The sequence below is a fragment of the Gopherus evgoodei genome, chromosome 10, assembly GCF_007399415.2.
Source record: "Gopherus evgoodei ecotype Sinaloan lineage chromosome 10, rGopEvg1_v1.p, whole genome shotgun sequence".
Classification (NCBI taxonomy): Eukaryota; Metazoa; Chordata; order Testudines; family Testudinidae; genus Gopherus; species Gopherus evgoodei.
The window spans coordinates 64,153,702-64,179,462 of record NC_044331.1 but is presented as its reverse complement, the minus strand read 5'-3'; the positions used below and the strand labels follow the sequence as shown (position 1 = coordinate 64,179,462).

The 25,761-nt window shown below is 39.9% G+C and overlaps 1 long non-coding RNA gene and 1 other non-coding gene across 2 annotated transcripts in view; one reads left to right on the top strand and one right to left on the bottom strand.

Annotated features, from left to right (window-relative positions):
* The window catches only part of LOC115658464, a 46,131-nt gene extending 37,461 nt beyond the window's left edge, over positions 1-8,670 (bottom strand). Inside the window, exons 1-2 of the long non-coding RNA XR_004002292.1 lie at positions 8,616-8,670; positions 2,754-2,806 (exon numbers count right to left, since the gene is read on the bottom strand). This is a non-coding gene — a long non-coding RNA (uncharacterized LOC115658464). The remainder of the gene's footprint in view (positions 1-2,753; positions 2,807-8,615) is intronic.
* Positions 8,671-9,307: 637 nt separating this feature from the next.
* TRNAT-CGU lies at positions 9,308-9,379 on the top strand. Its single transcript has one exon. It is a non-coding gene; the product is annotated as a tRNA-Thr (tRNA).
* Positions 9,380-25,761: the final 16,382 nt, after the last annotated feature.

The window sequence follows — 25,761 nt, the reverse complement described above, 5'->3', positions numbered from 1 at the left end:
AGGTTTTTCATATAAATGAAAAATCAGACCCTGTGTACTTTTTTGTGTTTCTTTGGGTTAAACACCTTCTTTCTGCAGTGTAGTTGAGATGGGAGTGCTTTGTGTATGCTTAACTTCTATTGCGTAGAAAATCACAGAACAACGTAGCGATCCACAAACCCTGGGTTAGACACCTAGGCTCACTATACAACAAATGGGCAGACAGAGGCACCAAAGATTGAGATCCACACAAGGTGAGGAGCTGCCTAAGCTAGCCAATGAGAGAAACCAACAAGGGAGGCACCTATATCTGCTTGGTGATCAACAAATGGGAAACCATTTCCTAGAGTCAGGCAGCTTGGGAGCCACAGCAATCTCTTGCAGAGTTAGGTGCCTGCTTCACTCTGCACAAAATGGCAAGAGGAGGTGCAGTAAGTGGGAGAAAGGAAATATCACTAACTCCATTTTACAGATGGGGAATATTGGGGGGAAGGGGAGAGAAAGAGAAAAAAAAATTTTTTTATATATAGAGAGAGAGCCTCTGTACTTCAGTTGTGGGTAGGGCATCCATGTGGGAGGTCCAGTCCTCCTCCTTCAATCACTCTTTATTTATCCATAGTGGAACAGCTTCAGACAAGATTGAAGGAACCCTTCATCAGAATCTCTCTCAGTGCTCTCCTGAGATTTGGGAAAGCTCTGTATAAATCCTCTCCCCCCCTAAGGCATAGGGGGGAATTGAACCTGGGTCTCCCACATCTCAGGTGTGCGCTCTAACTACTGGGGTAAAAGTTTTAAAGTAGGCAGTGGTGGCAGCAGCAGCATCAGCTTCATCAGCTCCACCCAGATTTTGAATGGGATCTGCTCTGCTAGGCATCGCTGAACCTGCCTACCAGAGCAGGCATCACACACAGCTTAGGAAGGCAGATGTCCATCTTAACCTGGTTGAAGATCACTCTCGGACGTAGGTAGGAGACAGCGGTGCATGTGCCCAAAGGCAGAACTTTAGGAAATGAGTGTGTTTAGGTGCCTACAAGATTCAGCAGGAGTTTTGTGGAGCACAGCGGAACCGAATCCCACATTTAGGTGCTTAAGTCCCTTTGTGGACTGAGGCCCAAGACTTCTCAGTTCTGTTACAGGATCTGCTACTGACTCACCCTGGGCCCTTGAAGAAGACACTGAAGACAAAATTTTCAAAACTTGGGTGCCTACATTTAAACCCCTAATCCAGCAAAGCATATATGCCTTGCTGAACTTTAAGAACAGGCTTAAATGGTTTGTTAAATCAGGACCAGAAGAGTCGGTACTTTTTTGTTTGTTTTGTTTAAAGAGGTGTCAAACTCCCACAGACTTCACTGGCAGCTGCAGTTGCTTTGCTCCTCCTGAAAACCAGGCCACTTATTTAGGTGCCTATATACAGCTGTAGGGGGCTTACTTTCGGTACCTATATCTCAAAATTTCAGTAATAACTTCTCTGTGCATAAATGTTTTCACTTGTAAAACAGGGATAATACCCATATTTCTCAAAAGGGTGCTGCAATACTTAATAGGTACTAATTAAATAATTAATGCCTAAAATGTTCTTCAAGGCCTTCTAATGGAAGGCAAAAAAATGTAATTATTGAACCTCATACTCTGACATCAAATGTAACTATTTGAAAGAGACACAGAAAGACCACAACCATGGGCCTCATTCCATTAATGTTGTCAATAACATTTCATTACAAATGTCCCTAAGAGCCAGTTAAGTCTCTCTCAGGATCATGCCTTGTAGCAGTACTAATGCAGACACATTTTTATTTTTGGCAGTGTTCCGACAATGTGTTAACATTATATAGTCACTCGCTGAATTTTATCTGGTTAAAATAAAAATCAAAATAAATATTAAAAGTTTCATTTTTAATAAAATGACTTAGTTCCTTGGATTTTCATCAGATGAAGCAGAATGCCACATTAACTAGTGACTAAATTAAGTAGAAGGTACTGTGAGATGCACCATAAGTGCAGGACTGGTATGAAATATCTCCATGAATGAGGAGCAAAGACAGAATTAATGAGTTATGCTTGCAAGAATAGTTTTAGAATAATATATAAAAAATAATAAAATAAAATATTATATATATTTAGACAACACATTATATAAAAATAAAAAACACTCACAAACATCTATACACATTTTTCAGAAACAAAATATAAGTATTTCCAGTAAAGTATGGTTTATAGTTGAGAAAGCCTTGTTGTCTAAACAGGAACCCAAACAAAACCCTGTTTCTGCCTCTCTGCTGAACCCTCCAAACCCACTATAGGGTATTTATCACAGACTAAGGGAAAAAATATTTGTAGGAGCCTCTTCTTTAAAACACGGGCAGTACATCACTGGCACCAAGACATATCCACATCTGAATTAACTTGGATACTCAAATCTAAAACACTTGATTTGTGGCAAGTCTGCCATGCTTTCTGACTGGTTATTCACCACTTGAATATAAGCTGGTTGTCAAAACTCTTGACAAGACTGGCTGGCACATAAACAGGTATCAAATACAGTACTTGAGGCCATATTAGTCACGCAGATAGGATATCTTATTCCTGAGTATATGCTAATAACCCTCTTTAATCTTCCAATATAATCAAAACTGCAGTTATGACATTACATTCATAACATCTGATAATTGATTAGTTCATGATGCCTTAACAATGACACTAAAGAAACACAAAACTTCAAAGTGTACACAAAATATTATTTTTCTTTTAAATGAGCTATTTTATCAACAAACCTTTGTCATCCTTCTGAGATCTGAATTTTAAACTGCAAATCAACTCAATCTCCCTGGAAAACAAAATGAAAAGAACATGTCACAAAATCACCACAGGTTAAAGCAGTTAAATATCAGTAAAAACAAACTATGCTCCAGAAAGTGCTTAGAACCAATTCCAAACCTTGCTGAACATTTAGATTAGTTCCAAAATGTTACTGTTGGCTGTTCATTTGCTTCTTTCCATTCATAAATACTCCATAAACATATGTTTATAACTGTTTATTAGAGCTTTATGAATTTTTATATTACAGTAGTAGGGCCCCCAATATCATGGAGTAAGGTCCAACTGGACTACGTGCAGTACAAACATGTAACACAAAGTCAGTCCCTGAGCCAAGAAGCTCACTCACGCTCTAGACTCATGCCAAGATATGAGCTGCAACAAGTAGATAAAACAAATGTAGGTGTGGGCGAAACAAATAACAGTGAAACAAGCATGTTTTGCATAGGTGACAGTTTGCCAACTGCCTAACCATTGCTAGACAGCATTGTTTTGGAAGCTTCAGAGCAGAGATAAGTCTTCAGGAAGCATTTAAAGGAGAACAACATGGTGGCTTTATGGATTTTGTCATCGAGTTTTTTTCCTCCATAAATAAAGGTGACACGGAGGAATACAAAAAAGTGTTGTTAGGAGAAATGGACTTTCCTTTTTAATCCAGAGTCAGCTAGGTGTTGCCTGGGTTCAGCTTTAGACAGCATCCACACACTGAGAAAACTGCTTTAAAAATTCATCTTCTTCCATAGGAATGACTTTATTAAAAAAAATAAGATGCATTTTAGTTCATACCTTCTCCTACGCACAGCTGCTTCTCAAGGTATGTCTTCACTACCGGCCAGATCAGCGGGCAGCAATCAATCCAGCAGGGATCAATTTATTGTGTCTAGTCTAGATGCAATAAATCATCCCCAAGTGCTCTCCCGTTGACTTCTGTACTCTAGCTCGGCGAGAGGTGCAGACCAGAGTTGATGGGGAAGCGGCAGCAGTCGACTCACCATAGTGAAGACACCGCAGTAAGTAGGTCTAAGTACGTTGATTTCAGCTATGTTATTCACGTAGCTGAAGTTGCTTAACTTAGATCAACCCTCCCTGTCTTCCCCTCTCCCTGCCCCCTTCCCCCTAAGTGTAGACCAGGGCTCAGTTTCCTTCTTTGGGAAAGCTCAGCCCACAGCCTAGATTCTCTCACCCTTATATCTGGATGGAGTGCTGAGATATGAATGAGAGTGAGTCAGCAAAAGCCACTTAACATTTTCCCCAGTAGCATCAACACCTTCAAAAATCACAGAGGTGTTTCAAGCAAAACACTAAAAACTTGTTACACTGCTGTTTAAGTTTGACGTAGAGCAGTGGCTCTCAACTTTTTCAGACTACTGTATCCCTTTCCGAAGTCTGATTTGTCTTGCGTACATCAAGTATCACCTCACTTAAAAACTAAAAATCAGACATGAAAATACAAAAGTATCACAGCATGCTATTACTGAAAAATTGCTCACTTTCTCATTTCTACCACATAATTATAAAATAAATCAATTGGAATATAAACATTGTACTTACATTTCAGTATACAGTATATAAAGCAGTGTAAACAAGTCATTGCCTGGATGAAATTTTAATTTGTAGTGCTTTTTATGTAGCCTGTAGTAAAATTAGGCAAATATCTAAATGAGTTGATGTACCCTCTGGAAGATCTCTGTAAACCCCTGCTTGAGAACCACTGATGTACAGGAACTGTAGAGCAAGGTGTCATCTGCATCTACTGGCACTTCAGCTCATGTCTCACCAACCCTCCCAACAGCTACTTACAGATGTTGAATAATATGACCTTACAGGACTACGCAGGTAAGGGCTTTGGTGACATAGTAACAACAGTCTACAACAGGGGTCCCCAACGCGGCGCCTGCGCCTGCATCCTGGCCAGCAGTGGAGCATCCGCCAAAATTCAGCGTCATCAAGAGGTGTTGCCGCCGAATTTCAGCGGCATTTTGGCCACGATGCCTCTCGATGACACTGCTTGCTGCTGACAAGCAATGTCATCGAGAGGCATCTCCGCCGAAATGCCGCAGAAATTCGGCAGCATTTCGTCGGATGCTGCACTGCCACCACAGTCCTTCGTCTGGCACCTGCCAGAAAAAAAGGTTGGGGACCACTGGTCTGTAATAACCCTCTGTATTTGGTCTAAGAGGAAGGATTGTTCTTGGTTATCTATTAGACCTCCTTAGACACGGGATTTTCTCTGTGAAATAAGAAATAAAAAATTCCTTGGAATGAAAAGTAGTATGTTCTGAGGTTCAGTGGAGGTACTCACTTTATGAAGTGAAATACACTCTGTAAAGAAAAATACGGTTATCCCAGCAATTAATAATTATATATACACATGAATGAAGTTTTGTAGTAGGATGGTACATTAATATCTTCCTTCTTGTAAACACTGTACTTATTTCTTACAACATCCAATTTTCCTGTACAATTAATAGGACAGAAACTCAGTTTAATCACCTTAACAAATTTAAAAATACGTATGTGGCATTTTTAAAGACTAAACAAAAAGGTTAGAGGAAATATACCTATTAATCTCTATGGATTTGTAAAATCGGGGTGGGGGCTGTCTTTTATGTTTGTTTTTTTACTTTTCAGCAGTTTTGAGTAACTTTGGAAGATGTACATGAATTCTTCAGCTACACATCAAGAGTGAAAATTGGTATCTGGATGATTTATTTTTTTTTTATCTGCAGAACATGCAAATAGAAAAATGTTTGCTTTTTGTAAGACAGTTCAAGTAAACTATTCATCCAGTGTGACATCATCTTAAATCTGGTCTCATTTTAAAAGCCTGAACTGGTTTAGTGGTTTCAGAAACCCAACCTCATGTACCAGAATTATACAACTGTTAATCCCCCAAAATACAGTGATTTTCCTGTGCAGAATAAAGAAAAAAAAATTCTTCTATTAGCCACTCTGGCATTTCCTGAAGAGTATCTTGTAAAGAAAACAATGCATCACATATAAAATGGATTTCTACCAGCAAATGAATCCAAATTCAAATCCTCAACGATTAGGAACAAAAATTTTCCAAAATTCAGCTTTGAGGGTCAAAGGATAAAAATATATTTTCATGTTGTTAAGACTTCACTTGCAATCAAAACTGGAACAAGTTCTGTAACAGTTAAACAAGTCTACAGAGAGGATTCCCTTATAAAAAAGAAACCACTTCCAAACCCAATTGTCACTGATATAAGAGGCACAATGGAAAGAATCGCATTGAGGTTTACAGACTCTCTTTAGCATATTGATTTTAACATAAAACAGAAACTTCACTTGGCTCACTGGAAAATCCCTCCTACTCAGACAAAGGCTCCTTCTTCCAATCTCTCCTAATTCCAGCAATGGGGATTGCAAGAGAAGTCACAGAACCAGATATACTACTTATTCCAGAACATGTTAGAGATCAGCCTGAATGGCATACTAGATGTAGCATAAGTAGGGTTTCCCCTTACAGAAACCTACTGATGCCTCCATGTCAAACCCATCTAAGATAAGCAGAGTAAAAAGAGAAACATATGGAAAATGTAAAGAGTTTACCATTCAACAATGAAGAAACTAAATATTTCCTTGAGTTCCACATAAAAAAGAAAATAATTCAGAAAAAATGGAAAACTTCCAAAAAAGTAGCAGAATCATTAAGAAAATATATGCTCCTAGCACTACAGTTCCAAGAAGAGATCATGGTAGGAAATACAGGAAAAGCCCAAAATTAACCCACGTAAATGTTAGAGGTCTGAGTTTCTCAAGACCCTGGATATAAATTTCCTATTAGATGCAATATTATTATGCTTTCTCTGTGATGGAAACTTATTGTGATAAAGTAATGCCAATATGCGCAATTCTTTTCTTGACTGGACGATAAATCAGTTCTTCATTTAGACCTTTATTTTTGAGGACGACAGGGATTCAGGATTTATACACCAAGAGAGCAAGGAAGGTTACTCTTGAACATAGGCAATCACTACTGAGATAGCTTAATTTTGCTTAGACTCATTGCACCAGGTAGAACCTTTTGATTTTGTCTGGCATCAGCACCAGAAGGAGCATACTTTACAAAATTAACCAAGGAAACAACTTAACTCGAGTATCTGGGATAATTCTCCTCAGAGGATTTAATAGGATCTCTCTGGGCATATCTACACTGTGTCTGAGAGCAAGCCTCCCTGCCTGAATCCAGACTCAAGGGAGCAGAGGTTATGCTAGTATTCTTAAAACAGCTGTACAGATGGTGCTTTAACTTTGTGGCTGGGGCTGGAGCTCAGGCTCTCAAAGTTTCCCCAGAGTCTGAGACAAATCTTCAGTGTCTACACAGCTATTTTTAGAGTACTAGTGTGAGCTCCACTACCATAAACCCATGGACCTGAGCTTGGAGGCTCACTCCCACATGATGCATAAATATGCCCTATGAGGAGTTTGAGTAGAGCAGCACACCTGATTGTTGATTTGTCCTCAGAGATAGGCTTAGGGAAGATCTATAGAGGTGGTTTTCAAACTGCAGGTCACGACCCAGTACTGGGTTGTGGTGTCTCTGGTCAGTACTGCCAACCAGGCTGTTAAAAGTCCCATCAGCGGTGCTGCCCAGCTAAGGCAGGCTAGTCCCTACCTGTTCTGACACTGTGCTGTGCCCTGAAAGTGGTCAGCAGCAAGTCCAGCTCCTAGGCAGGGGGCCCAAGGGGCTCCACATGCTGCCCCTACCCTGAGCACCAGCTCCGCACTCCCACTGGCCGCTTCCTGGCCAACTGGAGCGGGGGAGGAGTGCCTGCAGGCGAGAGCAGTGTAGAGCTGCTTGCCCACCTCCACCTAGGAGCCAGACCTGCTGCTGGCCATTTCCAGGGCACAGCATTGTCCATGGTGCTAGGACAGGCAGGAAGCCTGCCTTACCGCCCCCGCTGCAATGCTGACCGAGAGCCACCCAAGGTAAGCCCACAATCCAACCCCCTGCCCCAGCTCTGAGCCCCCCCAATCCCTCATCCCAGCCCCACCCAAGCATGCAAACCCAGCCCAGACCCCCTCCTGCACCCCAACCCCCTGCCCCAGCCCAAGGCCCCCTCCCACACCCTGATCCCCTCGTTCCTGGCCCTATCCTGGAGCCCTCACCCCAAACCTCTGCCCCAGCCCTGAGCCCCTCCCACACCCCAAACCCCTCATCCCCAGCTCCACTGGGCCATGGGCATCAACAATTTTCTTCCACAGAAAAAAAGTTTGAAAATCACTGATCTATGGAGTTGGGATTGAACCTTGCCCTAGCACTAGAGTAGGGGGTTCTCAAACTTTTTCTTTCTGAGCCCCCCCCCCACACCCCTGCCTCCAACATGCTATTAAAATTCCATAGTCTACCCATGCCACAAGAATTCATTTTCTGCATATAAAAAACAAAGCAAGCATTAGGGGGTAGCAAACAGGGCAACTGCCTGGGGCCCCATGTCACAACTACATTGCCCAGGCTTCAGGTGCAGCCCTGGGGGTTTCACCCCATGTAGTGAGGCTTTGGCTTTCTGCCTGGGTCCCCAGCAAATCTAACACTGGCCTTGCTTGGCACCCACCCCCCCAAAACCTGCTCACAGCCCACCAGGGGGCCCTGGACCCTGTAGAGGGGAATTTTTCAGCCTGAGGAAAGTCATAAGACTGTACAAAAGTAGTAGATGGATTTGTGCTGTGTATGTACTTACCTACTAACATAAAGAGTGACATCTACTGACAAACAATAATATTTATCACATTTGTATATTCCATACAATAATTACCGCGCAGAAAGTTTGCGATTCTCAGGAAGTACCTACCTCCCCCGCTGAAAACTGACTTTCGCCCCACACAGACTGAGGAGGAAGCATCTCGAATGAGACCCCCACCCCCCATTCCTACACCTCAGCACAGACCCCTCACCCCCAAACCTCTCTCCCACTTCTCCCCCTGGCCCACACTGACGGCCAGGCACCCCCCCTTTACCACCCCACTTGTGCAACGTGAGTGTGCAAACCCCGCCCCCCCGGCTGCGGGCAAGCGCTGGTCTCCCTGCAGTCCCTTGACCGGCTCCCCTAGAATGAAGGGGATGCCCCACGCCCCTCCTCCGGCTAACGGTCCCGCCCCGTAACGGAAGAAGGGGAGGGAATTTTACACCCTCCCCTATTTGAGCTAGAGTAAAAACAGCCCCATCCCCACTCCGGCCGCGTCCCTCTTCCCCCCAGCCTGGGCGGGAAACACCCCCTCGCTCTCCCCACGCCAGAGCGTGAGCCGCCCCCGCGGAGCCTCCCTCACCCCGGGCTCTCTACTGGGCAGCGCGACAACACTGTGCCGCGCACAACACAGAGCGCGCGCACTAACAAGCCATTGCGCATGCGGCCTCGGACCACTGCCGGTGGGAGGAACTGCTATTATTAAATGCTGCGCACGCAGTCGGAAATATCTTAAGAGCACGCCCACTGTCGGGAGTGATGCCAGCATATATAGCTGTCAAGCGGCGATTTTTAACGCAGGCGCGGTGGCCAAGTGGTAAGGCGTCGGTCTCGTAAACCGAAGATCACGGGTTCGAACCCCGTCCGTGCCTCACTCACTTAAGGCGGGTGGTTTCCTCGAGAAGAATTGTTGGGATCATTTTTAGGGGACTCTAGGAAAGCTCAGTACCATTCAGCGGAACCCAAAGATTTGGTACAGCCCCACACAGGGTGTTTTCAGACACCTCCTTCTGTCTCCTGAAAACCCACGTCTCTATCTCGCCCGTATTGCATTAGTCGCTGTCACTTTCCTCCTGACTATTGTTCAGTCCAGGTCTATGCCATTTCTACCCAGCTGTAACTGTCTCCAGCCCTGTCTCCTCTCTGTTTCCTAATTTATTCTTCTGCCTCCTTCACCCCAATCTCTTGGCATTCTCACCCGACATGCAGATATAATGCCCCTCAAACTGGAGAAATAAAGAGAGGTGGCTCTCAGATTGTAACAGCACTTGGGACTTGTGTTTCTTTACCCTACAGGCTTGCATTGCTTCTCCTTGTATTTCTAGCAGCCAGGAACTGAAATGCCATGAGAGAAAAAACAAGTTGTGCAGTATTTCAGGCCTATAAATGCATACTCTGAAGGAAAACAATCCGAATACCACAAGGACCAATGCAGACCAAGAAGCTGAGAGCTTCCTTGGACGTGCAGACCACGGTGAACACCCATTCTACTCTATGGCCCCCGAGCCGCCTTCCACTGAAATCAATGTCAAAACTCCCATTGATTTCAATGGGAGCAGGGCTTACCCGTTAGAGCTCTTCTCAGATCTATTTGGCTCTTCCTAAATACCAATCTATCCTTGTTTATTCAAGTTCCTGCAAAGCTAAATATGCAGTCTTTCTCTAGAGTACTGTCCCAGGGGCCTGATCTTGCATGCCTGGTGAACAAAAAAGGAATGATACCAGCAGCAGGAATATGGGATTGGTCCCAACGTTTATGAACTGATTAGGAGAAGATTGTTGGTCCATACAAATCACATGAAGACCACAACAAACACACACTCCCCTCTCTCATGCTTCAATACACTTATGTGTGGGTGTGTAGCCATTCTCACAAGCTGTCTATCAAATTTGTTGGATAATGATCATAATAAAAGGAGCAATATGTCACCTATAAATGTTTCTCTCTTTAAAGAATTTAAGTTCTGCTTTTATTTTGGCTATGGGGAGTGGTAAAATATGAGATGAATTTATCTGTGTCACTAAATAGAAGTATCATTGGTAAGTAGGTTTGGGTATAATGCATTATTTTACATTGCAAAAATATAAAAAGTATTTTGTTTACAACTGCATGGTCAAGATAAAAATTAATTTAAAGTGAACTTAATTGTGTTAATAATGACACAACAAATTTAAGAAGTGAAAGATTTGCAGTTCACTCTTTACTGTTTGTTTACAGTTTGAATTTCACCCTCCTGGGACAATTAATCTAATCTGGTCAGTTTCACTGTTGGGTTTGATCAGTTTTACTTGCTTGTTCTCAGGCTTTTCTACAATTTGTTGTCTGGGTTCAGAACTTTACAATTTTTTCAAGTCGTTAGTTTTTTTCACAAGTCATATTAGGTCTGATAAAGTTTGTTTTTAACTTAGTTGGTAAATATGTTTGGTAGACCAAATGTAATGCACCCTGTACTTTGATTTAAAGAACAGACCTTTGTTTATTTTCCTTTTGGCTTTTTTTTGCAATGGTACTTTTACGGTGTCATGCAAATAATTAAACCAAAATATATTATTGATATGTAATCCATATGGTGTAAAATACAGGTTTCCTGAGAGTTACCTTTTGCAATCAATCTAGTCTTTATTATCAGAAGAATTATCATTGCCAGCATGGATTTTTAATATTTAAAATGCAAGTGAGCTGATGGTCCACTTGATGGCCTACCTGAATGTAGATAATGATATAAAACTATTCATAAAATTAAACAAAAATCTCTTTGTATCAAGATTAAATTTTCACAAGACCAAAATGTATGATTTTTCATTACACAAATCTTTCATAAACCAATTTAAGTTTGTATGTAATCATTAGATAACTAGTGGCATTATTTCGCTAAAATTTTAAAAAAGCAAAAAATCATATTGCGTACTTGCCACCTTACTGTTGTACTTTTCTATGTGTGAAATACAATGAAAATTATTCCCATGTGGAAACATTCAGACTGACCTGCTAATAGAAAAGCACAGTGGATAGTTAAATGTTTACTTAGATTACTCCAATAAGGGATTATGTCAACTGTATAGAACTTGCTTACTTTCACTGTGTTCAATATCAGTGGCAGTTTTTGATGCAAAGGCAATGCAGGAATACAACATGAAATGTTCTACAGTGAATTATCTTTTTAAAAATATTTTTATAGTTAGCTGTCAGACATTCAGACATAATGTTAACCCTACCCTTCCCTTTAGAGCAGTGTTTCTCAAACTGGGGTCACCGCTTGTGTAGGGAAAGCCCCTGGCGGGCCGGGCCGGTTTGTTTACCTGCCCCATCTGCAGGTCCAGCCAATTGCGGCTCCCACTGGCCACTGTTCGCAGCTGCAGACCAATGAGAGCTGCTGGAAGTGGCGCAAGCCAAGGAACTTACTGGCGGCCGCTTCCAGCAGCCTCCATTGGCCTGTAGTGGCGAACTGCGGCCAGTAGGAGCCGCAATTGGCTGGACCTGCGGATGGAGCATGTAAACAAACCGCCCTGGCCCACCAGGGACTTTCCCTACACAAGTGGTGACCCCAGTTTGAGAAACACTGCTTTAGAGCATGATGTCCACAGATACTTTCAAAAATTAACCACCAAACAATGAGATCCATAAATCCAAGACATATCTTTTAATTCCCTAAAGCGTGTTTTTCATTCATTTCATTCACTACAACCTCAATAATAAATCTAAAGTAGAATTGCACACTATCTACAGTGCTTGTTTAAATACATGGGTTTTTTTGTTGAAAGAACGGAAAAAAGGGGGCAAGACTATCATAAAGGATATATGAAATCCTATAACTCCACTCACCATCCATCATAAAGATGGTCTGGAGCCTATGTACACTCAAATTAGAAAATACAGATCCAAATCCTGAAAGCCATACACAGACTAAACTCCCACTGCAGACACTGGGCATTTTGCCTGAGTAAAACCTGCAAAGCAGGTACCATAGCTGTTCACCTGAAATTATATATTGATTCTGTATTGGAAGATGATCTTCTAAAATCATAGCAGAAATGTAGCTATTATAGAATATAAACTGAAGTACTACAACTGTAGTTAAGACATGTGGATATAATTTAAAGAAAAATATTATGGCAGGCTTACTGCAGTGACATGCAGAATTAATTTACATCATGTCAGACTGAGCTCCTCTTTAAAATTTATCATACTGTCTTTTTCTTTATATCATATCCAAATGACTGTTTCTTCATATTCTACTAGGGAAGGTGTATTGATAGAATACTCTCTATTTCTAACATCATTTACCTGATATTTTCAGTCCTTGGCAAAAGAAATACTTAAAAATGCCTAAGACATAAGGACTCAATCCTGCTCCCATTTAAGTCATTCAGGAGTTTTGTCATTGACTTCGTTAGAAGGGCCCTCCCCTTATTAAGGCAATAGATTTTTAACTTTAGTAATCCAGCATAATATTTAAATAGTTTCTTCCTTCATATGCTGTATTATATTGCATTATGCATACCCCAAAAAAGTTAGAAAGGGTGCCAGTAGCCAATGCAGCATTGTATGCCCCTCACCATGCTGCCATTGATAGATTGCACTGGGTGGAGCACATGGAGGAACTGCAGGTTTTTCTGGCTCCACCCTTTAGCTGCACTGCCTCTCTACTGGTCTTGTGAGCTGGGGAGGAGAAGAAGGGAATGTAATGGCTGTAGATGATAATACCTGCAGATGATAGTTCACTTCCACACATTTTCACTTTGAAGGAGAATTCTGCTACTATGCATTATGAGTAAATGGAGAATTGTTTTATTTTTGCATGTTTTTGGTTTCTTTATTTGATATATCTTTAAAATAAGTATGATCCCTACAGAAATTGTCCTCGGCACTGAAAGGAACACCAAAAGGGGCACCAACCAAGAGGCCAACAATAGTTCACCCTTTAAAGCCAAATTTTGTTCTCTTAAAAAAAAAAGAATTCATAGAAAAAATGTTTGACAGATCAGAGTAGTATTAAGAATTTATACCAGACTGTTGTCACTGATTTTTATGAATTGTAGACCTGCTGTGGGAGGAATTATCTAATCCATGCTTCTGTCAAACATGATAAGTTTTTAATCAGCATAGTTCTTTCTTTATATTTTATTTGGCTACTATGTACCTTTTTCTGGATTTCCAATCCAGAATATGCTTTCTAGTCATCTCTTTACCAGATACAATAGATCATTATAGTAACTCTGAATTGTTTAGCATTAAATGTGGAACATGTAGTGTTCAACTGAAACAGCATGATCTCAGTCTGTGTGCCGTATAAGCCAGATATCAGGTAATAATGTATGTAAATAAAGTTGCTTGAAACTAGCAAATACTCCCTCAAGCAGGAATATGCTTTGGCTGTGTCCAGGTTCATGCCTAGTCTCTTTGTAGACTCCTCTAAGAGTAGGACTAATTTGCACAGAGCATAAGGAAGGGGGCTGTGAAAAAAATGTGTACAAGGGGTTTGCCTAGCCAGGGTATTCCTACATGTATATGATCATAAACATATGGCTCACACCCCATCAGGACTTTCCAGCTGTGATATAATTTATGAAGGATTTGTGGAGCTGTGATTTTTCCATTAGGGAAGAATTTAGGCAGCCAACCAGCACCCTGCATTTCTGGCTGAGCTCTTGCTGGCATGTACACATGTGCAGTCCCAACACGAACTCAGCACAATAAAAGTTAAAGTAAAATTAAAACTGTAATTAAGAATTGAGTTAACTTAGATTTTCTAAGCACTGTGTAAACAGGTTTTATAGCACTACTCCCATTAGGCCAGGGGTTCTCAAACTTGGGGTCAAGACCCCTTAGGGGGTCATGTGGTTATTATTTGGGGTTCATGAGCTATCAGACTCCACTCCCAAACCCTGCTTTACCTCCAACATTTATAATAGTGTTAAATATAAAAAATGTGTTTTTAATTTATAAGAACGGTCACACTCAGAGGCTTGTTGGGGGAAAGGAGTCACTAATACTAAAGTTGAGAACCACTGCATTAGGCTAACTTCTGCCCTTGGAAGTACATAGACAGTTAGTAGTGGGGAAGGATTTTTTCTGTGGTGAAAAAGGGGCCAGCACAGGGGCCAAGTGGAGGGCAAGGTGTCTCTCTTTTCTCAGGGCTTGTGACTTCAGAACAGTTGACAGCAGACTGTGTGCTATCCTATAATGTGCCTTGGGTGCAATGGCCATCTGACAGGGAGCACTCACCATTGAGCAGCGCCTCCTAATGGCTCATCTGGGGAGTTAGCTCTGCCATCTGCTAGCACACCCCTTACTGCGGTTACTCAGTCCATCATTTCACTCACTCACTTTCATCCTCTGGACCTGCAGTGCTTTCCTCTTGATAGCTTAGCCTTCAGGCCAAGTCACATTAAAGTTCTCCCACCTTTTGGGATATCACAAGTCCTTTGAGGCAAACTGTCCCAGACAGTCCATACCCCACTGCCTGGTCTGTGTCACTCCTGTAGTGGCTGGTAGGGAAACCCAGGACCATCTTCTACACCAGGTTCCATTCCAGGGACCCAGGAGCTCTGGGCTTTTACTCTCCTAGCCATTACCACTCCTTCCCTACTTTCTCTTTGCAGCTTTCTGCTCATCCCTCTTGTATCAGCGGGTTCAACTACAGGTTTCCTTTCCCCCCTTAGCATGCAACTTCCTTTCTTTCTAGATCCTGTCCAGCTCCTCCCCCAGCTGGACATCATGTGCAATTAGGCACTAGCACTCCCTAGGTTTTCTCCAGGTGCAGCCTAAGGTTAAATGGACTAATTTACCCTTTCAAGCCCTGTGTGACATCACATACCCCTATAAATTGCTCTGGTAGCAGAACTAGCCATGATATAGGAATACCCCAGCCACATACCTTCCTAACTCTGACATGCCCCCAGTGTGTTTCCTATCCCAGGGCACCTGCCAGCAGGAATTAACTTTGCAACTGCTGGGGATTCCCCTTCATCAGGAGAATTTGGGGACATGTGGTCTGGTCAGGCTTCTCTTGGCCCTTTTGTGCCATTACAGCTGATGCAAATGGGGCATAAGAAAGTGTTAAAGGGAGTCATGCTGCTAATATATCCCTGCCTTTAATTTATCCTTTAGCATCTCTCACTGTTTCATTCAGTATAAGTAAAACTATATTCTGTTCTGAAACTCCAAGCACTACCCAATCACAATGGTGAAAGAAGACTGTACAGCAGTTTTTAAACTGGATTTCCTTGCTTTTGTCAGCTTAAGCTCTTTGCTTTAAAAAGTTAGTTAATTTTACATGTGACAACCAATATGACCAACAGAGGACAGCAAATACATTTTTTTAATGATCAAAGGATTCTAAACTTCAAACTGTCATCCGCCTTCTCCTGAGGACATTGAGTGACAACAGTAACATATCAAATAGTCTGATCACCTTAAAAAGTCCTTTTTGCAATTCACAATAAAGCTGTTTTGGATTTTAAGAGATTGTTTAAAATGTGCCACTTAAACAGGTATTATTATGAATGAAACTGTGTAGGTCAGTGTTTCTCCAACTGGTGGTCGCCGTTTGTGTAGGGAAAGCCCCTGGCAGGCCAGGCCGGTTTGTTTACCAGCCCCATCCACAGGTCCGGCTGATTGCGGCTCCCACTGGCCACAGTTCGCTGCTCCAGGCCAATGGGAGCTGCTGGAAGCGGCGCAGGCTGAGGGACTTACTGGCTGCCGCTTCCACTGGCCCCCATTGGCCTGCAGCTGCAAACCACGGCCAGTGGGAGCCACGATTGGCCGGACCTGCGGACAGGGCAGGTAAACAAACTGTCCCGGTCCACCAGGGGCTTTCCCTACACAAGCGGCAACCCCAGTTTGAGAAACCCTGGTATAGGTGAACCTATTAAATTATGGATTCTATATTTTATGTCATTATTTATTCAACACAGAGCTGACAGTTAAAACTCACAGCACACTTCAAGTGGGATTGTAGCTCAGATAATTATTTTTCATACTATGCCTCTTTCAGGATTGCAGATGAGGAAGATATTTGTAATTACATTTTTATTAAATGCAAGCTTTTATTAAAATTAAAACAAGGCAGAGGCACAAACCCAAACAGCAGTATTTTGTATTTACTCTTGGGGCTGTAGGTGGGGAGATTTCCTGGATCATGTCGAAAATTTGAACAAAAGCAAGACTGCCAAGGGAAATTTAATTACGAAAATCCAAATGACCAACTAAAGTTAAACACATTGAAACCTATTATCTGCTTTCCCAAAAACTGGTCATCATGGTTTTCTACAGTTGTTACTGCTATTGTTGGAATACAGATTGTTTTCCGAATCAGGAATGCATTGGAATCCTTATTTAATTAGTACTAATAATAATACTTTTCAAACATAAATTGAGCCTAAGAACATTTCTACTCTCCTATTAATTAATTATTATTATTATTATTTATATTACTAGGGGCAAAGGTAGACAAAGTATTTTTAATACTTAATTGGGACAATTAGTGTGAGTAAAAGTTTAAAGGACTGGACTCCAAGACATTAGGCACATGCACAAAGCAAATGAAAGGTAAATATAAAGATTTATGAGAAATACGTGTAATAATAGTAAGTGCCTTCATCACAAAGTGCAGTGGTGTTGTGAGAGTTGATTTACAAGGTGCTTAGGAGGCCTGATCCTGTGAGTTGCTGAGTGTTCTCAACTTTCATTTAAAGTAAATGGGAAGTAAGCTCCTGCCTTATTGAGGCCTTATCATGAAAATTATTATTTATATGAGCAATAATAATATTTTGCATGCACACAGCAATAGCTTCAGTGTTATTCAAGTGAAATAAAGATTTCAAGATGGCACACACAGTGCAGGCTGGAAATACATCACTGTATCCTGTGATTTAGGTATGTATTATAAACACTGAAATAAATGTTTTTCATAAATAGATATATATATATTTACTTTGTGCCTGTATATGATGTAAGGAGGGGCAGTAAACACAAGAGACAGGCATCTATAAACATCATTAGAAAATGAGGAAAGAGGTTTACTGATTAGCTTTCCTTTACATGTGACACTCCCAGATCTTATCTGAGAACTAAGAGTTAAGTGCTTTGCAATTCTTTTTTTTAAAAAACATTATCTGATCAGAGAAGCATGAAAAGCACTTTATTGCTCGCTTGATTTTTTTTTCCCTCCCTGGGCTGGGAGCCCTCTGCAGGAAGTGAAGCTGAATTTCACAAATCTTCTCTTTCTGACGTCTCCCGAATTTCTAGGAATGCCCCTTCCCTGTTACTATATTTGGAGGTAGCTTCTAGGAAAAAAATAATTTTCAGACGGTCTTGGACTCACCACACCTACTATACAAGGACCCACTTCACCTAAGATTCTCTGACAAGGACCCTAAAGGAGTTTAGAAGCCAAATGACTGGGATCATCAACTCCAGTGACAGAGCTGCATGTCTTTGTAGCAGTGTTGCAGAAATGAGCATGGAGAGGGAATAGGAAAGGGGAGAGGTGTCTTTGTGGCAACGAGTGACTCTTCTCTAGTTATCTCCTGGTTGCTGGGTTTCCCCCCTGCACTTTCTTTTGCAGTTGAAAGGAAGATGATTGTTTGAAAATTATTAATAAATCCTCCTTTTTTCTTCTTCTCTTTTTTACCCTCCCTCCCACCCCCCTTGATGTGGCCTCTTGTTTAGCTTGTGGCGTGACCATGATGAAGAAATTTTTCTGGGAGCCTGGCAGTGTGATCTTTTTATGTAATGAGTCAGGATTTTGCCAAGGGAAGAAGCAAGGTTTGAGGATTGAGTGTCTGTCTCCTTTCAAGAAGAAAACTGACAGGCGAGATGCACCTTTTTCCCAGGATCCTTTTTTCCCCTCCCCACCTCACAGGAATGACAAGTGGTAAGTTGTATTTTCTTTTGACCACCTCCTGGCCTTGTAATACACCCCCCACCTTGGTTCTAGACAGTGATTCCCATGCTTGACGAGACGCGTGTCCTATGGCACGTCTCCCTTTATTTGGTGATCAGCAGGTGTGGGGTTCGCCGGAGCACATTGCTTGGGGTGGCGGGCGGCGAGAGCTGCCTGCTGGAAGGGGGGCATGGTAATTGCTGCGAGGTTTGTGTCTGTCTCGATCGAAGAGGTAGCTGTTTTGCTGAATGGGAGTTCGGGGGCTGCTGCTCTGAGAGAGCTGTGGGGGGGGGTCTCTTTGCATTTGCCCACGCTGCCACTGTAGCCCAGGGGTGGATGGCTGGGAGGTGGGATTGCCAGGCAGTGAAGGAAGGAGGTGAAAGCACGAGACAGAGTGGGGCACCCGGGCTCTCTCGGGACCACGCGCTAGACAGTGTCTGAGATTCAGCAGCAGCTCAGCTGCAGTCTCCCTTTCCCGAGAAGAATGCCTCCGTGCTTGTCCACCACGACAGTCTTTTCTTCTCCAGATCGCATTTAATGTAAGCTAAGCAATCTGCTGGAAAAGGTTGTTCGCACTCTGGACTCTTCCTTTTGTGCATGCGTGTGTGTGTATATATCCCCCTCCCCCCCCACACACATATACATTTCATTTAAATGTGTATATCTATAGGTATATACAATTCACACACAAGCCAACATAACTGACTGAGGCTTTGTTTTTCGCGAATACAAAACATGAACAAATATAACCAGCAAATGTCTCATCTGATGACATAGCTATTTCAAGACTGTGTGAATACAGCATACCCAGCACTACTACTCTGTCTGGTTTGCTGACATGTGCTGACAGCCATGTGGACTAGTGGAATTATTCGTGTACGGTTTATTCCAGCTAGATTATTTATTTCATTTATTGTTTTAGACATAGAACACGATGAATTAAAATATACGAGTTTGTAAGTTGGTCTTGGGTATATAATATTGGACCCCATATAAATTTTAGGCACCTAAATAAAAGTGGTGCTGAGCACCTGCAGGTCCTATTTGAGCTACAGATGCATTGTATTTTTGAACATCAGGCCATCCTTTCAGGTATCTAAATGTCAATTCAAGTGTCTATCTTTAGGCATTTTTGAAAATTTTCGCTGAAGGATCTTAACCAAAGAAAAAAGTACTGTAAAGGTAAAGAAATTAAAAATTTATAAGTTCTTAATTGTAGATATATGACTTGCAGTAGTTAATAAGATTACAAACAAACAGCAAGCCATTTTAAAAAAAAAATTGCAAATGAAATAAAAATAATATCTGTTTTTACAGGCCATATATCCCATTTTAAGATTTCTAGCTATTAAGTATTTAACTGGAGCTTTCAATCATTTTTATTTTAAGAAATATTTGCTCAGTTTAGTACAATTATTTTCTCTAATAGTAGAAAAGTTATCAACCGTAATGTTTCAAATACAAAGTGAGTTAACATGCACTTTATTTTCACTTTTAAAATGCATGACTAAAATTCTCTTTTAAAATAGTATACACAGTGAGCTGCTTCAGTAGTCTATAGTGAACTATAATTTTTTTTAATAACTGAGTTTATTAGAACTTTTGCAGGAATAATACACTGCAAATTTTAGGAAGATATTACTCTGAGTTAGAGAGCCACATTTTTCTGTTATTTTAATAAAGTATTATAATATTTGCTACCCAATTAAGCATTTAACAAATTTTGACAGTAATGAGAGACAACTCTCTAATATTTTTCAACTTTAGTTAGAAATAAAAGGAACACACAAGAAACTCTGTTTTTCATGACAGGGGATGGATCACTTGATGATTACCTGTTTTGTTCATTCCTCTGGGGCACCTGACACTGACCACCGTCAGAAGACAGGATACTGGGCTAGATGGATCTTTGGTCTGATCCAGTAGGGCCATTCTTACGTTACATAAATCTTAGCTAATAGATATAAATTGGGTTGGGTCTAATAATTTACTATATTATTCTGTGTGAATTCTGAGTTGTTTACATGTGCTATGAAAGAAGTTGGAAAATACTGCTTTACTGTGTAGTAAAAAAGTCATGAGACATCATAACAAACCGTAAGCTCTGGTAGCCCTTCCTGTTTTTCAGTAAGCAAAGAGAATGTGCAATGTGACTTGGTTATGCTGTCCTGTTTTCGCTGTCAGAAAAGTTAGCCATTTTTAGCAAATAACCATTCAGTTAATTGGGCATATCTTTTAAAGAAATTTTACTTAAAAATTGACCTCTGAAGATTGTGGTTCCAGAGTCGGGGTTTTGGGGGCGAGATGAGCTTATTTTTATCCAACTGGCCCACAAAGTCCCGCTTTTGGTGGTCACTTTGTTCTGCAAAAGAAACCTGTACTTTATAACTTTTACAGAGGACAGTAAACTAATGCTACACTACTACTGCATTTAGTACAAGAATACTACACATATTAAATAAATAACAATAGTTTAACTTTATTATTGTTGTCAATGTAGTAAATGGGTAGAAAATGCTTCTACCTCTTGGGAATGAAACAGAAGGAAATCTTTTTTAATTGTTGACATGGTTTGTAAAAGCTGCTTTCTTTTCAAAAAACAGTAAAAGCCTATTGAAAAAAGTTCAAAGTTTTCGCCCAGTTACTGAATAAGATCCAAAAAGTGACCATTTAAAAGAAGATAATTTAGGCAAAAAGCAAAGCTGTTCTTAGAACACTAACAATTACAGGTTAAAACTTTTTTAAAATCCTGTAATTATTAACATTTACACTATTGTTTAAACTTGTTCACAAAACGCACCTCTCTCAAATTAATATCTTGATGCAGCCTGAGTGTGTTTGTGTATACACATAAAACATAGATTGTTGGCTATTGTATGACATTAGCTGTAAAACATATTTTCAAGGTAAATACACAATACATTTGCAATTTGTAAAAATTCCCAAATCCATTCAGCTACTTGCTGTTTGATATTGATATCTTTAAAAAAAAACTGGGATTCTAATAAACCCTTAAGATTCATTAGTAGAAAAGTTATCTTTTTTGCAGCCCTGAATATATACTACATAGGTTTAAGAAGTAAAGAAACAAGTTACAAAATATCTAAGTTTATAGGAGATTATTTACATACTATGTATGTACAGAATACACACACACACACATGCAGGCAGATCCTCAGCTGGTATAAATGATCATATCTCCATATTTATACCATCTGAGGATCTGTCTCATACTGTACACAAAAGATTAATGTATTTATGCGTTGTCATATGCTGAGGTCAGAGTTATTTATTTCAGTTGCTGATTTTGTATGCACCGCTTAAGATTTTCTAGTAGAAAAGTTGAATATCCTTTTAAAAGGCCTGGTAAATCATCAACCTTTGTGCAGTGATATACTGTTAAGATAAAGCTGTTGATATGTGCATATTATTTGATTACAGATAAGATTTGCATACTCAGTCAAATAGAATATTTTGCTAAATGAAGGAACTACACTAATACTTCATGGAAAAGTAGATAGCTATATAGTATTCTCTATACATGTGTATGAGAGTTATAAGAAAGAGATCCCCACTCCATATATAATAAATGGATCAACATAGGTTTAAGACTGAAAGGATTATTGAAAGAGATATAGGACAGAATTTTACATTATTCGATACCTTTTAGCTGTTACTTAATATGAAAGCTTTTGTTGTTTAATAGTAGCATTTATGGTAACACTTCAATTTTTCCTGTCCCCTTATATGTTTAACTGTAGATAAATATATTTAACTAGTTTTCCATTAAAGTACACCTCTAACTCGATATAACGCTGTCCCTAGGAGCCAAAAAATCTTACCGCGTTATAGGTGAAACCGTGTTATATTGAAGTTGCTTTGATTCACCAGCGTGCACAGCCCCACCCCCCAGAGCTCTGCTTTACCGCGTTATATCCAAATTTGTGTTATATTGGGTGGCATTATATCGAGATAGCGGTGTACTTAAAAATTATGCTAGTGAATACATTACAGTCAAATGCAATATTTTGTGTCACTGTTTTCAGACTGTGCTTGGTGGACCTCCAATTGTTTCTTGGAAAATACTTCAAGAAGTGAGGACTAGAGTATTGCAAAGTTCAGAAGAAAAGTTAGTCTACTAGAAAATCTTGATCTTATAAAGTGGGAAATAAGAACAAAATGTAGCGAAGCTCTCCAAAGAGCATTAGGAACCAACTATTTTCTGATAAAATTTAGCAGTAATTTCTCTCCAGACAGTGAAATCCAACTTTTATTTAAAAGTTCTGAGAACTGAAATATTTATCTTTATAATGCTAAATGCATTCAGTAAAATGTTTCCATTCTTATGCATAACGTTTTGTTACCCAGCTATATTTCTGCAATTTTTAAAATAGATTTTAATTTAGTTTTTTATTGATAGTACACAGATTCCATGTATAATCTTCCTAGCAGCATTCAGCTAAATATAAAATAAGTAGAGTGTTTAAATGAATATACTTAAATTCTAAAATGTCAACAAGCATAAAGATATGAGTCTAACCCTGAAGGCCTTCCTCATCCAAAATTCCCATTGACTTATTTTTTCCATTAGTAAGGACTACAGGTGCAGACGTTGTCTGTTTCCAATGTATATTAAAATGATAGATTCAGATGTCAAACAAATATACTAAACACCAAATCTCTATTTTAATTAAATTTGTAACTCAAACCAGTGACACCCAGGTAATACAGTGATGGATACCATGAAATGCTTGTAATAAAAATTAAATTGCAGCTTTGCCCCTTCACTCATGCTGTAATGCCTTTTTATCTTATAAGGCACAAGTGAAGGGTGGAATGTCAGCCTTCACTCTCACTTTCCTAGGACTTATTTTGTGTTCTGAGCTTTAATAATTAAAAATCATAGGCCAATTTCTTTATTTTGCTGTTTAAAATGAGAAAATGTATTTTATGGAAGATAATAAAACACTTATATGCTTAAAACGATTGTTTGCAATAAAAAATAATGTATTTAAAATCAAAGCTGTTTTGAATTATTAAAGTTAAAAACATTCATCACCCCAATAAATATCAATTGTTTTTTACTTTAATAATTTTGAAATCGCCTAACTAGTTTACTTTTGTTTTTTGTAAAATATAGTAAAAAAAATCATCATATTTGCAAATATGTGGTTTGAGCACTTTCAAATCAGACTTTTAAGAGGAATAATAAACCTCTGAGAAACAGTGAAAGGGTGAACAACAGGCCCAATCCTGCTCCTCTTGAAGTTAATGGATAAACTCACATCAAAATCAGTAGAAACAGATCAGGCCCATGACCCGCATTGCAATGACATGACTTGTTCTAATATCATAAGGCCTGACCCTGAAAGTTGTTCAGCACCCTCACGTCTCTGGAGTAGTAGTTCTCAACTTTTTGTGTACTGTGATCCCATGTTATGACAGATAAGTTTCGGGATGCCTCTCCCATTTAGCTGTAGTTAAAGGGAGGGTGGTTATGACCCCTGGTCTGAGAACCAGTGCCCTGGAGCAAATGAAATTTTTGCCTTAGTAAAGACTGAAAGATTAGGATCATCTTCCTATAATGTTATCCACAGTGTTTTTTCAGAGCCAGGAAACAGATTATCTTTTATAAGATTTGGGGGCCAAATTCAGCTCATCATACTCATGTGGTTAGATTAATTGACTTCAGCGAAACTACTCCCATGAATATAGCCAACAGGATTTGGCCATTAGAGTACACAGAAAAATTGTTTATGAATATATGGAAATATTTGCAGAACATACCTTTTCAAAGATCAGTCATCTTTATGGTGCCTTTATAAAAACGTATTTGCTGCCATGTTTGGCAGATTATGCCACAATAAAATTTTTTGTTCTTAGAGTTTGTTGATGGCTTTTACAGTATCCTATGAGGATTCTAAAAAAAGCTGATCTGACCAGGAACCTGCACTCATAGTGGAAGAAACTGTAAAAAAGTAATTGTATTGGGCAGGCTACCAACTCCATTTCAGACTATGCAGTTTGAGAATATAAAGCTAGTGAATTAGGCAATTATTTAAGAAAACATTTGTTCTGTAGAGAGTGCAAGTCAATTAATGATTATGCAAACCTCTTGTTGTATGCAGTGTCTATACTTTTCTCAGTCAATCAATGCAGATAGTTAGGGATTGTGAGAAAGGTACAATTATGGCAAAAACAGTAAAAAAAAAATCAGTTTTTGTCTTTTGCCAGTATGCCCAGTTAGTTTCTGCTTACTAAAGTTTTGGTGCAAGGGCAGTGTTTGTGTAGGCAAGGTGTGTGTGTGTGTGTGTGTGTGTGTGTGTGTGTGTGTGTGTGTGTGTGTGTGTGTGTGTGTGTGTTCAGCATTGTTGGGGGAGGGGGACGGTTTCAGGACATTCCTGCAGCATGCTGTGAGGCAGAAAGTCAGGTAAATGGCTTTTGTTATGTGGACCTGCAATACATGACAACATGTCAAGAATTGGGGCATTTAAGATACAACAGCTTTAAAATGCAACCTTCTTAAGTTACCACCATTTTGGTTATCACATGAATTCAAAAGGAATGGAATCACACCTCCCTAGAGAAAAGCTCCAGTGTCTTAAAGGGTATTTTTTTCTTTTCCTGCTTGGAACAGATCTGTTCACTGGTAAGATCAAAAGAAGCCTTGAAAGTGTTGTTGCAGACCTATGTGATTTCATTATAATTAGAATGCTTACATCATTTATACATGTTAATAATGTTAAGCAAAGCTATTTCTCGCTTTTAAATTAACGCTGGTGTAATATTTGAATTTGGTTGTCAGCAGGAAAAGGGAGAAGTTACAATTCACCAGTGTAATTTAATATTTATGCATTTAACCTACAGTAAGTCAGTTATCTTTGAGCTTCTATCTCCTTGGGCTCAGGAGGCCAGAATCTCTTCAATGGATTCAGGGCCTCTTCAAATTTATTGATATAAATTAACAGTCAGACATTTGTCTTTTGCTGGTAATGTTTTTTTCCTTCCATTCTGTAGGCTTGGAAGGAGAATTTTACAAACAAACAAACAAACAAACAATCTGTCCTGTCATGTATAACAGGCCCGATTTAAGTAGGCTTAACACAGGGGGAATAAAAGCTCTTTGGCAGGTTTCATGGTAGGCCCACAAGGGCCAGACAGGGAGAATGACAGAAAGAAGTATTGCAGCTGCTAGTTTTACTGGTGATATATTTTTATTTATACTTGCTGTTATTATTTGACTGGATGCATTACTTGAAAAGTGAGCATAATATTTTGGGCTGGTTGTTGCTGTTTTTTGGTTGTTGTTTTTTTTTTTTTTGCTTTGCTTTCGTTGTTAGTTCTATAAAACCTCTCTTTCTCTAGTA